Source organism: Macrotis lagotis, chromosome 2, assembly GCF_037893015.1.
Source record: "Macrotis lagotis isolate mMagLag1 chromosome 2, bilby.v1.9.chrom.fasta, whole genome shotgun sequence".
In the NCBI taxonomy this organism is placed as follows: Eukaryota; Metazoa; Chordata; class Mammalia; order Peramelemorphia; family Peramelidae; genus Macrotis; species Macrotis lagotis.
This window is the reverse complement of record NC_133659.1, coordinates 248314542-248329530: the sequence shown is the minus strand read 5'-3', so window position 1 is coordinate 248329530 and position 14989 is coordinate 248314542. Positions and strand designations below refer to the sequence as shown.

Here is a 14989-nt window from a genome sequence, read left to right as displayed (position 1 = left end):
AGTGAAATATATTTCCATATCCAACTCTACATGTATGTGTGTGTATGTTTCTTTTTAGTCACTTCAGATGAGAAGTTCAAGTAACATACTTTTGTATAGATATCTACTTATGTGAGGTAATTTCTCCTAATCTTTCTCTAGCCTTCTTCCCCACCCCCACTGTTTTCCTATTCCCTTCTCTTTCCATTCTTAGGTTCATCAAGACATAATAGAACTACTCCTGTGTCCTTCCTTTATGAACTCTGATGATGAAAATGTTTGGAGGAGAAATTTGTATCCTCATAGTTGAAAGCAGTATATCCTTATTTGGCACTTTATCATTGTTCATTTGTGTTTATCTTTATATGTTTCTCTTTACTCCCAAGTCTAAACTTTAAAGATTCTCCACAGATCTGTCTTTTCATCACAAATGCTTGAAAGTTATCTATTTCATTAAAGATCTATTTTTTCCCTGCAGGATTATCCTTAGATTTGCTGGGTGAGTTATTCCTGACTGTCATGAATGAAATGAAAACAAAGGTAAGTTTCTTCAAGCAAGATAACATTATATTAACAGGGCATAGTTCCTACTAGTAGAAGGGTCAAAGATCTGCTTCCGGGCAAAGATCTTGAGCGAAAGAATAGCTTCCCTTTTATAAGTTTTGAGAACTGCAAAACAAAGAACAAAACAGGGTAGGTGATATCATGGAGTTGAAGACAGTATATAGGTTACATAGCTGAGGTAGGGGACAACATGATTGGTTGGAAGTTTGGTAATGAATGACTAGCAATGACCCCCTCCTTTCCCTTTGTGACAAAGAAATATTCATTGTTTGAGTGCCTCTGCAAAGTTTAGAGATAACACCTGACTTTTTAGACAGCAAACGACATTCTTGAAGAACATAGCTTGGGGGTAAGGCAAGCTATAACTCCAAGATTAGCTAAATTTCTTTAGGCAAGAATAGGATGGTGATTAGGATGAGAACTGAATTTCTAAACTTAATCTGTTAAAGGTTAGCTGAATTCTAAATTAAATTTAGAGACGGAGACCTATGAGTTAAGCAATTATAGGACAAAAGCAGTAACAGGACAAAATTAATTATAAATAGAATCAATAAATAAATTTTACAGAATTAATATTAGTCATTTCAAAGCCTATATCCTTTGCCTCTATTATAATTTTTCTACTACTTTATTGTGGTGATTGCTAAATCTATGTGTGATTCTAACTGTTGACTCTTTAGTGCTTGAATTCTTTCTGGTGGCTTGCACTATTTTTTTTTTTCCTTGACCTGGAAACTGAATTTTGTCTATGATGTTCTTGGAAGTTTTCATTTTGGTGTTTCTTTCAGGAAGTTAACTGTAGATTTTTAAAAAATACTCCCTTCTAAGAGATCTAGACAATTTTCTTTTAAGTTTTCTTGAAATAGAAGGAAGTTTATTGAAATTTTTTTGACTTTTTTTGGTCATTGGTGCTCAGTCAGTCCAATAATTCTTTTTTTTTTTCTTCTTTTAGGGTTTTTTTTTTTTTAGCAAGGCAATGGGGTTAAGTGGCTTGCCCAAGGCCACACAGCTAGGTAATTAATTATTAAGTGTCTGAGGTTGGATTTGAACTCAGGTACTCCTGACTCCAGGGCCGGTGCTCTATCCACTACACTACCTAGCTACCCCCAGTCCAATAATTCTTGAATTTTTTCTTTTTTGTTTTATATCATTTGTAGTTTGAATCTATGAGGTTCTGGGAGAAGGTTGAGATGGGTACAGCTCTTATTTCAATTCCAGGTATTTGTACTGCCTTGTTTCCTCTATTATTCTACTTTCTTGCAGAAATATTTTACAACTCAGAATACTGACATGATCAAGGCCACAAGGTCCCTGTATCTCCATAATAGCAAAAAGAGAGAAGGGGAGTTAGGTTGTGAAATTGGGTATTGTAACAAACTCATAGATCAGGTTGGGCTTGGGTTAGCCAGTACAAGCTCACTACTGGTAACATGGTGAGCCATTGGAGAGGGGGCTTTGCATAAACTCACTGTAGGTGTCAATTCATGAATATGTTTTAACCTTTTTGAGGATTCTGACTGAGAATGCTAGAACTAAAAAATAAGCAAAATTGCTTTATCTTTGGTGCCTAATTTTTAATTTGGAGAGATTGGAGCAGTTTAAAGAGGTCATGGGGATCAGAGAAAATATTTAATTCTCCATTTTGTTAATCACTTGATGAAGAAATTCAACTTCTTTTCTAATAAATATATACAGACCATTGTAACAAGGCAAATGGGGTATAGTCAACACTTTCATGTGATACACCATTTTTTTCTGTGTTGGTTCTATTATTCTAAACTTTCTATGCAGAAACAGGCCCAAGTTCACAGAGATAAACCACTACATCATGGTTTTGTGTTCTTGTGGTCGTAGGGTTAACATTATTAAAATGAAACAACTCTAGATGTCCCATTCAGAGTTTTTGTCTATACAACCAGAGAAAATGTGTCACACTTTTAGATCTTAAACATAGTACTTCCTTGATAAGGTTAAATAGTTTTGATATTAAGCACTTTTTTAATTTTAGAAAGGTTTTATTTATTTTGAGTTTTATAATTTTCCCCCAATCTCACTTCCCTCTCCCACCCCCCACAGAAGGCAGTTTGCTAGTCTTTATATCATTCCCATAGGATGGATTGATCTAAGTTGAATGCGATGAGAAAGAAATCATATCTTCAAGGAAGAAAGATATAGTATGAGATAATAGCAGAATTGCATAATAAGACTTTTTTTTTAAATTAAAGGCAATGGTCCTTGGTCTTTGTTCAAACTCCACAATTATTTCTCAGGATACAGATGGCATTCTCCATCACAGACATCCCAAAATTGTACCTGCTTGCTGCCCTGTTGGTATGAGTAAGTCCATTAAGGTTGATCATAACTCCCATGGTGCTGTTAGGGTATATAATTTTCTTCTAGTTCTGCTCATCTCACTGAGCATCAGTTCATTCAAATCCTTCCAGGCTTCCTTGAAATCCCATCCCTCCTGATTTCTGATAGAACAATAATGTTTCATCACATACATATACAACAGTTTGTTAAGCCATTCCTCAACTGATGGACTTTCCCTCAGTTTCCATTTCTTTGCCACCACAAACAAAGCTGCTATGAACATTTTTGTACAGGTAATGTTTTTTACCCTGTTTCATAATCTCTTCAGGGTATAAACCCAGTAGTGATACTGCTGGATTAAAGGGAATGCACTTTTTATTGACCTTTGGGCATAATTCCAAATTGCTCTCCAGAAAAGTTGGATGACTTCACAGCTCCACCAACAATGTATCAGTGTCCAAGATTTCCCCATCCTTTCCAACATTGATTATTGTCCTTTCTAGTCATATTGGCCAATCTGAGAGATGTGAGGTGGTACCTCAGAGATGTTTTAATTTGCATTTCTCTAATAATTAGTGATTTAGAGCAATTTTTCATGTGATTATGGATTGCTTTGATTTACTCATCTGTAAATTGTCTTTGCATATCCTTTGACCATTCATCTACTGGGGAAATGGCTTGCCTTTAAAAAAAAATTTGACTCAGTTCTCTGTATATTATAGAATGAGTCCTTTATCAGAATCACTAGTTGTAAAAATTGTTTCCCAATTTACATTTCTTTTGATCTTGGTTTACAGTGGGTTTTGTCTGTGCAAAAGCTTTTAAAATTAATGTAATCAAAATTATCTAGTCTGTTTTTAATGATGTTCTCCAACTCTTCCTTGGTCATAAACTCCTTCCCTTTCTATAGATCTAACAGGTAAACTCGTCCTTGATCTTCTAGTTTGCTTATAATGTTTTTTATGTCTAGATTCTGTATCCATTTTGATCTTATCTTGGTATAGGGTGTGAGGTGTTGGTCTAATCCAAGTTTCTTCCATACTAACTTCCAATTTTCCCAACAGTTTTTATGGAAGAGAGACTTTTTTATCCCAATAGCTGAACTCTTTGGGTTTATCGAACAGCAGATTACTATAAACATTTCCTGCTACTGCACCTAGTCTTTTCCACTGATCCAGCACCCTATTTCTTAGCCAATACCAGACAGTTCTAATGACAGATACTTTATAATATAATTTTAGATCTGGCAGGGCTAAGGCACCTTCTTTTACACTTTTTTTCCCATTAAATTCCTGGAGATTCTTGACTTTTGACTTCTCTATAGGAATTTACATCCACATGCATATTTATAAATTACATAATTTCTTTTCACCCCCTGTTCCCATCCCCTTCCCTTCAGCTACAAACAATTAGTCACTTTCTGTATGTAGAATAAGGACTAAGGGGAAAGACAGAAAACCATGGGATAGGAAGGAAAAATACAAGAGAAATTTTTAACAAGTAAATATAGTGTTCATTCAGATTCTGTGTTTTTTTTTGTTTGTTTTATTTTTCTTTGTCTGGATGTGGATAGCATTGTCCACAAGAAGTCTCCCAGGGTTGTCCTAGCTCTCTGAATTGCTGAGAGGAGCTCATCCATCAAAATCGATCAGTTCACAATGATGTTGTTAATGGCTCAGCTACACTTGCTCACTTAAGTTACTGTAATTCTTTCCATGCTTCTAGAGAATCCTATCATTCACAATTTTTTACAGAAGAAACCAGTTACCAATCTATCATAAGGTTGTCCCTCTATTTCTATTTCCTTATTAGAGTACGGTTCCGTGAGAAGGGTTGTGTGACTACTAGGGTATATAAAGGTCATTGAGTCTTGCTTTATTTGTTTCACTGTGTTACTAGTGTCTTGCAATCGGGTTTGAGAGTCCTGGTTCCCTGTACCTTGTGCTCTGTGCCTCGTGCTCTGGTCTTCTATTGTGTTTGTTGTTCGGGGCCTCTCTTGTGAAAAGGGAGGCCCCTCCCCCCGTTTCCCTGTAGGGTCCCCTTCTTTGCTCGGCAATCTTTTGCAATATGTCCCAACTTGCCACAGTAAAAACATCTAATAGGCCTTTTCACTTTGCATTGTCCTTTGAAATGCCCAAGTTGGCCACATTGAAAACATCTTTTTTGAGTAACTACCATGACACTCTTCACTGTGTTAGCCAATTCAGCAATGGCACTTTGTGAAGTGTTAGCCGTGTTGGCCAATTCAGCAATAGCACCTTGCATAGCTTGTACAGGATCATTGATGGGGGCATCTATCAATTTATCCAATATTTGATCTATAGTCGCATCCTTTCCTAAATTCCCAATAAGTTGCTGATATGCGGGCCTTAATCCCTCTCTAACCAATTGAGTAGTAAGCATTTCGGCCCCCGGTCCTGTGCCCATGGTTCTTTTTACTGTTTCAATGACCCTGCTTAAGAAATCTGAAGGGTTCTCGTTTGGCCTTTGTTTCAAATTTGAAAACTTTTCCCTCATTTTCCCCGGAGGATCCAGGCGAGACAAGGCCTGTGACCATATATATGTAACAGCATCCCTAAGAGGTTTGTCATAATTTATTTGTTGGTCAGGGTTAGAAAAGGGACCTTCACCCATGGCCAGATCAAAATTGCGCTGTTCCTGCCCAGGGACGTGCATTCCCTTCAGATATTTTTCACACTCCCTACGAACAAGTACTACATATGTAACATACTGTCCGGGGGATAAGACTGCAGACATAATTTCCTTCCAATCATTTGGAGTCCAAGGAGTAGTCATGGTAGCATTAGTAATTAACTGCCTAACATAAGGAGAAGCAGGACCATACTCATTAACAGCTCTCTTTATCTCTTTAATCAGTAGGAATGGTAGTGGTTTGTGTTCAGCTATTTCATTCCCTTGGGGGTCATAGCTAATCTCCAAGGGACATAAAACTGGCGGAAAGCCCCACTCTTCCAAATCTGGCCTGTCTCCCTCTTCAACTGCTACTCTAATGCTCTTTTTCAAAACACTCTCAGGTTCTGTCATAGTTGGCTTCTTCGAAAACGTTAGTTTCTGAGTACTCTTAGGTTCTGTCTTAACTAGTTTCGCGGAAAATGTCAGATAAGTTTTCCCTTTCGAAGAGGTGCCTGAACCAAGGGGAGTTGAATGAAAAAGGGAATTAGAAGTAGGGAGAGGCGCATCCCTTATCTGTAAAGAAGTAGAAGTTCTCACTGGAGCAATAATATTTTCGCTCACTAGATGGCGCTCCGACCCTAAGTTTACATTCTTTAATTGGGTCTCCGCCTCTTTCTCCGAACCTAAGTTTACATTCTTTAGTCGGGTTTCCGCTTCTTTGTTCTCCCTGCGCCATGATCCCACTTCCTCCCCCAAATTTTTCCCACGGGAACGCAACTGTTCCCCATATAGTCTCGAGCCCCCACTATGGGCCATATCCTCCCTGAAAACTGTTTTAGATCTGTCAAAACAGGCTATCCCTTCTCTGGGAGTTCTCTCACTGTCCTGAGTCCGCTGCAACTCCTTTCAGGGGTATAACGGAGTCTCCTTCTCTTCTACCTCTTCATAACTACACTCAGATTGATCATCTCTTTCTGACCCACACAAAGAAGGTCCTACCTGGCATGAGCACGGCACTTTCACCTTTATTTCTTCTGGTTCTTCTAACAACGTGCTAATGACCTTATAGAATTTAAAGTCCATGGGGGTAACAAATTCAGGTTCAGCCTGGTGATATGAGCTCATTTGCTGTCCTACTACCCTCCAACCTTTGCCATCGATTCCCGAATGTTCCACCCACGGGGAAATAACAAATAGCTTTTCCACAAATTCCTTGCATTGCCTTAGGTGGGGTTTTAACCCATTCTTTTTACATAATTTGTACAGTTTGCAAGCTAAAACTCCCTTTTCTTCAGGCTCCACCACCGGAAGACTAATATTCTTCCCCATCTTGAATATATATTCAAGACTGTGTGTGGCTCCTCTTAACTAGACCAGCTAGCTAAGGTCGGCTACGACTCAGATTCTCCTCAGCATTCAGTGCTTTCGGGTCCCTGTGCGGGCGCCATGTGAAACGTGCACATTTGAAACGTGCACCCGAGCACCTGCTTCTGCCTTGAGAATGAGCCTAGCCGCGGGCTTACCTCTCTCCGAGGTCTTCGGGTGCACTCCGGCTTCCGCCCTGGGGGATGGGAAGGAAGTTCACAGCCACACACGAGCCTGGTTTACAACAGCAGCATCTTTATTCATGAACAGCAGAAAATGGCCCCCCCGAACTTTTGCACAGCGCTCTTTTATCCAGTAACCCTTTCTTCCCCGGGGTACATACTCCTCCCAAGTTCCAACCCATGGGCGGAGCCACATCCTGTTAGTGAAGCCGTCCCAGTACCCTATAAGATACCTTATAAGGCAGGTTCAGACTTCCAGGCGTCTCACGGCCCAGGTCATATGACCTTCATGGGTGGCCCCGGTCCAGAGCTTCCCCTTACAGATATGTTCAGTTATGTTGAGTGTTTTCCTAATATTGAAACATCCCTGCCCACCTGATATAAATCCTACCTGATCATGGTGTTTTATCCTAGTAATAACTTGCTTTAATTCTTTGCTAAAATTTTACTTAATATTTTTGCATAAATTTTCCTTAGGGGGATTGGTCTGTAATTTTCTTTGGTTGTTTTGGTTCTTCCTAATTTAGGTAACAGCACAATTTTGGTGTCATAAAAGGAGTTTGGCAGAACTCCTCCTATTTTTAAAAATAGTTTATGTAGAATTGAAATTGTTCCTTAAATGCTTGGTAGAATTCACTTGTAAATCCATGTGGATCTGGAGACTTTTTCTTAGGGAAATTATTGATGGCTTGTTCAGTTTCTTTTTGTGAAATGCAGCTATTTAAGTATTTTCTTTTCTTTTCTGTTATTCTCAGTAGTTTGTATTTTTGTAAATATTCATCCATTTCACTGAGGTTATCAAATTATTGGCACTACAGTTGGGCAAAAGAGCACTGCATTATCTCTTCAGTTTCCTTCCCATTGGTGGTCAGTTCACACTTTTCACTTTTGATGCTGGTAATTTGGTATTCTTTCGTTTTTAAATAAAATAAACCAAAAGTTTATCTATGTTAGTGTTTTTTTTCATAAAATCAACTCTTAGTTTTATTTATAAATTAATGGTTTTCTTTCAATTTTATCAATATCTCTCCTTGGATTTTCAGAATTCTAATTTGGTATTTAATTGGGGATCTTCAATTTGTTCTTTTTCTAGCTTTTGTAGTCACATAACCACTTCATTGATCTCCTCTTTCTCTACTTTATTTGTTTAAGTATTTAGAGATTAAAATTTCCCCTAAAAACTGCTTTGGTTGTATCTCATAAATTTTGGTATGATGTCCCACTGTTACCATTTTCTTAGATGAAATGATTATTTCTATACTTTGTTGTCTGATCCACTTGTTCTTCAAATTAAGTTATTTAGTATCTAATTTTTGGTTTATCTTTCCATGATCCTTTATTATCTGTAATTTTAATTACATCATGATCTGAAAAGTATGTATTTGTTATTTCTGCATTTGTAAGGTTTTTATGCCCTAAGACATGCTCAGTTTTAATATAGTTCCATGTACTACAGAGAAAAAATGTATATTCTTTTCTACCCCCCATTCAGTTTTCTCCAAAGGTCTATCATATTCAAATTGTCTAAGATTTTATTCACCTTCTTAACTTCCTTCTTGTTTATTTGGTGGTTAGATTCATCTAATTCTGAGAGAGGAATGTTGAGGTCCTCTGCTATTAGAGTTTTGCTGTCTCTGTCCCCTTGTAATTCTTCTCTAAGAATTTGGATGCTATACTACTAGGTACATATATGGTTAATAATGATATAACTTCATTGTCTATGGTGCATTTTAAGAATATATATTCATCCTTCCCTTTTAATGAGATCTATTTTTGCTTTTGCTTTGTCTGAGATAAAGATTGCTACCCCTGTTTTTTTTATTTCCATTGAAGCATAGTTTATTTTGTGCTAGCCTATTATATTTACCCTGTGTATATCTCTCTGCTTCAAATGTGTTTCTTTTAAGCAACATATTGGATTTTGATTTTTAGTCCATTCTGCTATCTACTTCCAATTTACAGGAGGATTCATCCCATTCATATTTTCAGTTAAGATGCCTAATTATTTTCCTCCATGTTATCTTTTCCCATTTATACTTTTCTCTTTCCTTTATTTTTATTCCTCCTCACCTATGTTTTAAAAACTCCCTTTCCCCTGTAACTTTTCTTTTACATATTAACCTCAAGTTAATTTCACTTATACCTTTGCCTTCCCTTTCATCATTACCTTTTCTTTCCCATCCCCCCAAATTTCTCTGTAGAGGATAGTTTTTTTGGCAAGGCAATAAGGTTAAGTGACTTGCCCAAGGTCACACAGCTAGGTAATTATTAAGTTTCTGAGGCTAGATTTGAACTTCTGACTTCAGGGCTGGTAGTCTATCTACTTCTCCACCTAGCTGCCCCAGTGAGATAGATTTTTAAACTAATTAGCAATTGGGTCAAATCTATTGAGTAGGGTTTACTCATTGTTCACACCCTCCCTTCTTTCTCTCTACTATACTAGGTCCTTGTGTCTCCTCACTTGGTGTTTTTTATCCACTAATGCCTAGCCTTCTCCTAGTAGAGTCCCTCTTTTTATGTTTTTATTGTTTTAACTTTCTTGTGCTTACATCCCTTTTGTCCAAATATATTCCTTTTATCTGACCTGATAGAAGTACTATTTTCAAAGGTTGATTATTGATTGTGTGATTGATTGATAAGCAGCTTTGCCTCATAGTCACTAAGTACCCTCCTCTCTTCTATCTCATTAGAAATACACTTCTCAAGAGTCTTGAATCACATCAGATTATCATTTTATACCTTACCCCTCTTTCAAGTACCTTCCATGAATACACAATCCTCATGAGTCAAAGAATCATGGAAAGTTAAATCATTTCAGGAATCATTTGTAGTCTTAAGGAATGGGGGGGTGGAGTGGAGAGGTTTCAAGCATACTCCCTCCAGTTGTAGCCAAAGTATTGAGCAAATCATATCACTTCCTGATGTTTTCATGTCCAGCCCCTTGAAGTATACTCTCTCCCATTGTCTATATAGCCCTACCAAACACAGCCCTATAGCCCTCCCCAACCAAAGTATCTTTCCCACTGTCCATTTAGCATTCTAATCATGGTACTAAGGACCCTATTAACTAAAGTATGGATTAAGATAAAGTTACTTCCTAATCTCTTTATGTCCATCCCTTTTGAGTATTTTCCTACCCTTTGTCCCAACCATACTACAAATCTCTAAGTATCTAATAATGTAAAGTCACTTCTGATTTAATTATGTATAGAGCCTCTAGGTACTGGTGCATCCAGAAGGTCTCTCTTAAGAACTTTAGCATTGATTGAAAGGCATGGGAGACACTAGCACAAGACCACCCAGAATAGAGTGCCCTCATCAGAGAAAATGCTGAGCTCTATGAGCAAGAATTAAAGTAGGTCAAAGGAAACATGAGATACATAGGTTTAGAGTATACACCCCAGGTTTTCACCTGAACTATTTGTGCCAGAGTTGTGGTAGAGCATTCTGAGCTCCTACTGTAATTTGTTTCAATGTTGACATTTTTGTCTTCTTTGATAGTAAAGGACAAGAAGAACCAACCATACCCATATCCTCTAAGTACAATTGCTTTAACTATATTCAACCCTTTAACTATACTAAGAAAAATACAATCCTCAGGCATTACAAGTATTATCTTCCCTTGTAAGGTTGTATATAATTTAATTATCTTGACTAACATTTGTTTATTTTCCCTTTTCTATTTACCTTTTTATGTATTTCTTGAGTCTTGTATTCAAAGGTCAAATTCTCTGTTCAGTTCTGCTCTTTTGGAAATTTTGGAAGTTCCATATTTCATCCATCTTTTCCCCTGACCAGGATATGCTGAATTTTATAGGATAGTAAATTCCTGGTTTTACTACAAGATCCTTTGCTCTCCAAAAGTGGAATATTCCAGGCCCTCCAATCCTTTAATGTTGAATCTGATAAGTACTGTGTAATACTGATTGTGTTTCCTTTGTATTTAAATTGCTTCCTTTTAAGACAGTAACCCTGGAGAGAAAGTTTGCTGACCCCATGGACTAACCTGTAACCATGAGCCAGCCACAACTGTGTAACAAGTCTAAATTATAACTTCATGTTAATTTGGATGGAGCAACCAAGCCTGAGACCATCTGGTACTTTGTCCAGAAGAGTGGAATCTCATTTCCTGTCAAAAGAATGGAGGAACTTTGGGAATTGATCAGCATGGACAAACCCCTAAGCCTCCTAGGGTTCTTGGCCAAGTTTGACTTGTATATGCCTACCATCTCCGGTGACCAGGAGGCCATCAAGTAAGTGGCCTAAGAGTTTGTGGAGATGAAGTCCAAGGAAAATGTGAAGTATGTGGAGGTGAGGTACAGCCCCCACCTGCTAGCTAACTCCAAGGTGGATCCTATTCCTTGGAATCAGGCTGAGGGCAACGTCATCCCAATGATGACGTTGTGTTCCTCATCAACCAGGGCCTGCAAGGAGGGCAAGCGAGACTTTAACATCAAAGTCAGGTCTATTCTATGCTGTATGCATCACATGCCAAAATGGTCCCCTGAGGTGGTGGAACTCTGTAGGAAGTATTGCCATCAGACGGTGGTGGGCATTGACCTGGCTGGGGATGAGACCATCGAGGACAGTACACAATTCCTTGGACATGTACAAGCCTATGAGGAGGCTGTGAAAAATGGCGTTTCATCAGATAGTTCATGGTGGAGAAGTGGGGCCTACCAATAATGTACAGCAGACAGTGGATATTCTCCATGGTGAGAGGATAGGCCATGGTTACCACACTTTGGATGACAGTACCCTGTATAATAAATTGCTGCAAGAGAAAATGCACTTTGAGGTGTGCCCCTGGTCAAGCTATCTCACAGGAGCCTGGAAAGAAGGCATTCCACATGTGGTCACACATTTTAAAGATAATAAAGCTAACTATTTGCTCAACTCAGATGACCCCCTCATCTTCAAATCTACCATTTACACAGATTATAATGTGACAAAAAAGCAAATGGGCTTTACTGAGGAGGAGTTTATGAGACTGAATATCAGTGCAGCCATGTCCATCTTCCTTCCAGACAATGAGAAAAAGGAACTCCTTGATCAACTGTACAAGGACTATGAGATACAGCTGATCTAAAGTGTCTCTTGGAATGAACAGAGCAAGAGAGAAATGACTGATTCCAGAAAGTATCAGTAGCAGCCGCACATTCAGGAACCAGATTCAAGTTCCTTTCCCATTAGAATGGGGGGACTATAATCTTAATCTATTTTCTTTCATGGGGCAAGATTGATTAGCAAATCAACTCTTATCCAGTCAGCTGTGCATTAATATACCTAGATGCTGAAACATTTGTCTTCTATGAACTGCTCATCACCCACAAGACTCAGGGCTTTTGCTTATACATCATTTAACTTGGCTGAGATGACCAAATTGTCAGAGGTCAAATCTAAGGCCACTCTGAAGATGTGATCCTGATTTGCTGGTTGTTGAGGAGGGTGGTGGTGGTGCTTAATCAATAAACTAACCAATCCAAAAAAAATTGCTTCTTTTTGGCTGCTTGCAGTGATTTCTCCTTTATTTGAGAATTCTGGAATTTGGCTATGATAGTCCTTGGAATTTTTATCCTGGGGATCAATTTCTGCAGGTGGGTAGTATATTTTTTTCAATGACTATTTTATCTTCCTGATCTAGTATATATATAGGCAGTTTTCCCTGATAATTTTTTGAAAGCTAGTTTCCAGGTTTTTTTTTTAACTAGGCTTTCTGGTAATAATTTATAAATTATCTCCCCTGGATCTATTTTTCAGGTTTTTTCTTTTTCTAAAAGTCACATTTTCTTCAATTTTTTCAGTCTTTTGACCTTGTTTGATGGAATCTTGGGTGTCTCATAGATTCATTAATTTCTATTTGTCCAATTCTAATTTTTAGGATTTTATTTTCTTCAGTTAGTTTTTGTGATTCCTTTTCAGGTTAGTTAATTTTACTTTTTTCTGAGTTGTGTTCCCTTTCCAGTTGATGAATTTGAGTTTTAGGTGAATTGTATTCCTTTTCCATTTAGGTGATTTTAATTTTTGAAGAGTTAAATTCTTTTCAGTTGGTTATTTTTGCTTTTAAATAAGTTGATTTCTTTGGTCAGTTTTGCATAATTTTCCTCCATGACTCTCATTTATTTTTTTCATTTTTCTTCTTTCTGTCTTCTGTTATGCTCCTGCTAGACTAGTTGCTCAGGAAGTATTAGGTTCTTGTCGGCTAGCTTATTCCTAACCAGGCAAATATTGAAGGGATGGGAGACAAGTTCTCCAAGTACTCCAAGGTCTCCTAGATCTCCATTTATTGAACCAAATACAAGTGCTTAAATATCATCTCCAGTCTCTGGTCCACTTCTACTACCATGGCACTCTACAATCAACCAGTTAAACAAGGCTCTGGTACTAGAGGACACTAGGTGATGAAAGTTTAACAAGTACTCCCATATATAACAGTCCCTTACACCCTTTTTTGGTTTTTAAATTTGTTTTTAAGTTCTTTTATGATACTTTGGATTTAAGTCCAATTCATAGACTACTTTGAGACTTCCCATGTAGGTAATTTGTCACTGCTTTCTTCTGACATGGTATTTTTATTATCTCTTTTAGGTTTTTTGCTCATTTTGATTGTTTGATCTCTGCTCCTGGGCTATAGGGAGTATAGATCCATGCTTTTTTGTGCTGGGCCTGGGGTCTGATCCCTGGCTGATAGCTGACCAAGATGCTGTTGAGGCAGCCCAACCATTGCCTATGTAAATGTCTGTTTCCTTTTTTTATGTCCAGGTTCTGCCTCTACAGTAGTTTGATTCCATCCCAATTCTGTCTTTTGTCCCAGTGTTCCCAGAGTTCAGACTTTGTCTGGGGTTAGGACCCTCCTTGCTGACTTGCTATCTAGCTGCCAGGACCTGGGCTACCCTGTGCCTAAAAGCCTCCTGCTTACTTTCTGGCTCTCTAGCCAAGCTGGCCTTTACTTCCCCCTTTCCCCTGAAGAGACAGACTTCACTGAAGATCCTTCATAGTGTACAGTCGAAAACTTATTTCTATCTTTTTTTTTGGGGGGGGTGGGATCTGTAGCTTTATTGTGTAGCAATTTCATTTAGTGTTGTGTATGGAAAAGCTCTGGAAGCTTACTAGCTTTATGCTGCAATCTTGGCTCCCTCCAGAAAGTCCAGCTCCTCAGATTTCTAACATGGATTTTCCTTGGTGAGATTCCAGACTCTTTGCATGAGAAAAAGGACCAAGAATACATTGTCTTCCTCTGAAGCTGCAACAGGTGGTTTTAATATCTTCATTCTCTAAGCTGACTGAAGCCCTCCAAAAGTCTGATTAGCAGGGGATGCTAGTGCTTAACAAAGATACCACTATCCCAGTTTTTTTCCACTATGTACTCTACAGATAAGTCTGTCTGAGACAGGTCCAGGTTGTAACAATATTCCTGAGAGAAACAAAGTGACACATCCTTAGTTATTACTTCCAGTTATATAATTCAGTTGGTTCAAATATGGAAAATTGTTGAGAGGGGTAAAAGGGTAAGGAGAAGGTTAAAGAAAAAGAGGTTAGAATCTATTGTCTCTGGAGGAATTTCACAAGAACTTTGTAAGGGGCATCTCCAACTCCTTCCTCTCCATAGAAATGTTAACTATTCTCATGTTGTTTTTCATTTCACTAAGAAATCCTACTTGGGACTAGTTGTTGCCTAACATCTTCTGTTCCCTCTCTTCCTACTATTTTTAGAATAACACCAAAACAATCTATCCTGTTACTTCATTTTTTCTTTTTCTTTTTAATGGGTTGGATCTATGGTACACTTCTTGTACCAACTGCAACATCACAGTATTGCTTGGGGTCACTGAGAAATTACACCGGTCCAATAGCCAGTTGTGTTAGATTCCTTGAAGCAAGAATAGACCAATATAACGAGAAGTGCATATCTTAGATTTAATCCATTACAGGACACCTAGAATCAGTTCACA

General features: G+C 38.0%; 1 pseudogene; it reads left to right on the top strand.

Moving 5' to 3' along the window:
- The first annotated feature begins 739 nt into the window (after positions 1–739).
- On the top strand, positions 740–12512 carry LOC141514670 (adenosine deaminase pseudogene; annotated as a pseudogene).
- The last annotated feature ends 2477 nt before the right edge of the window (positions 12513–14989 follow it).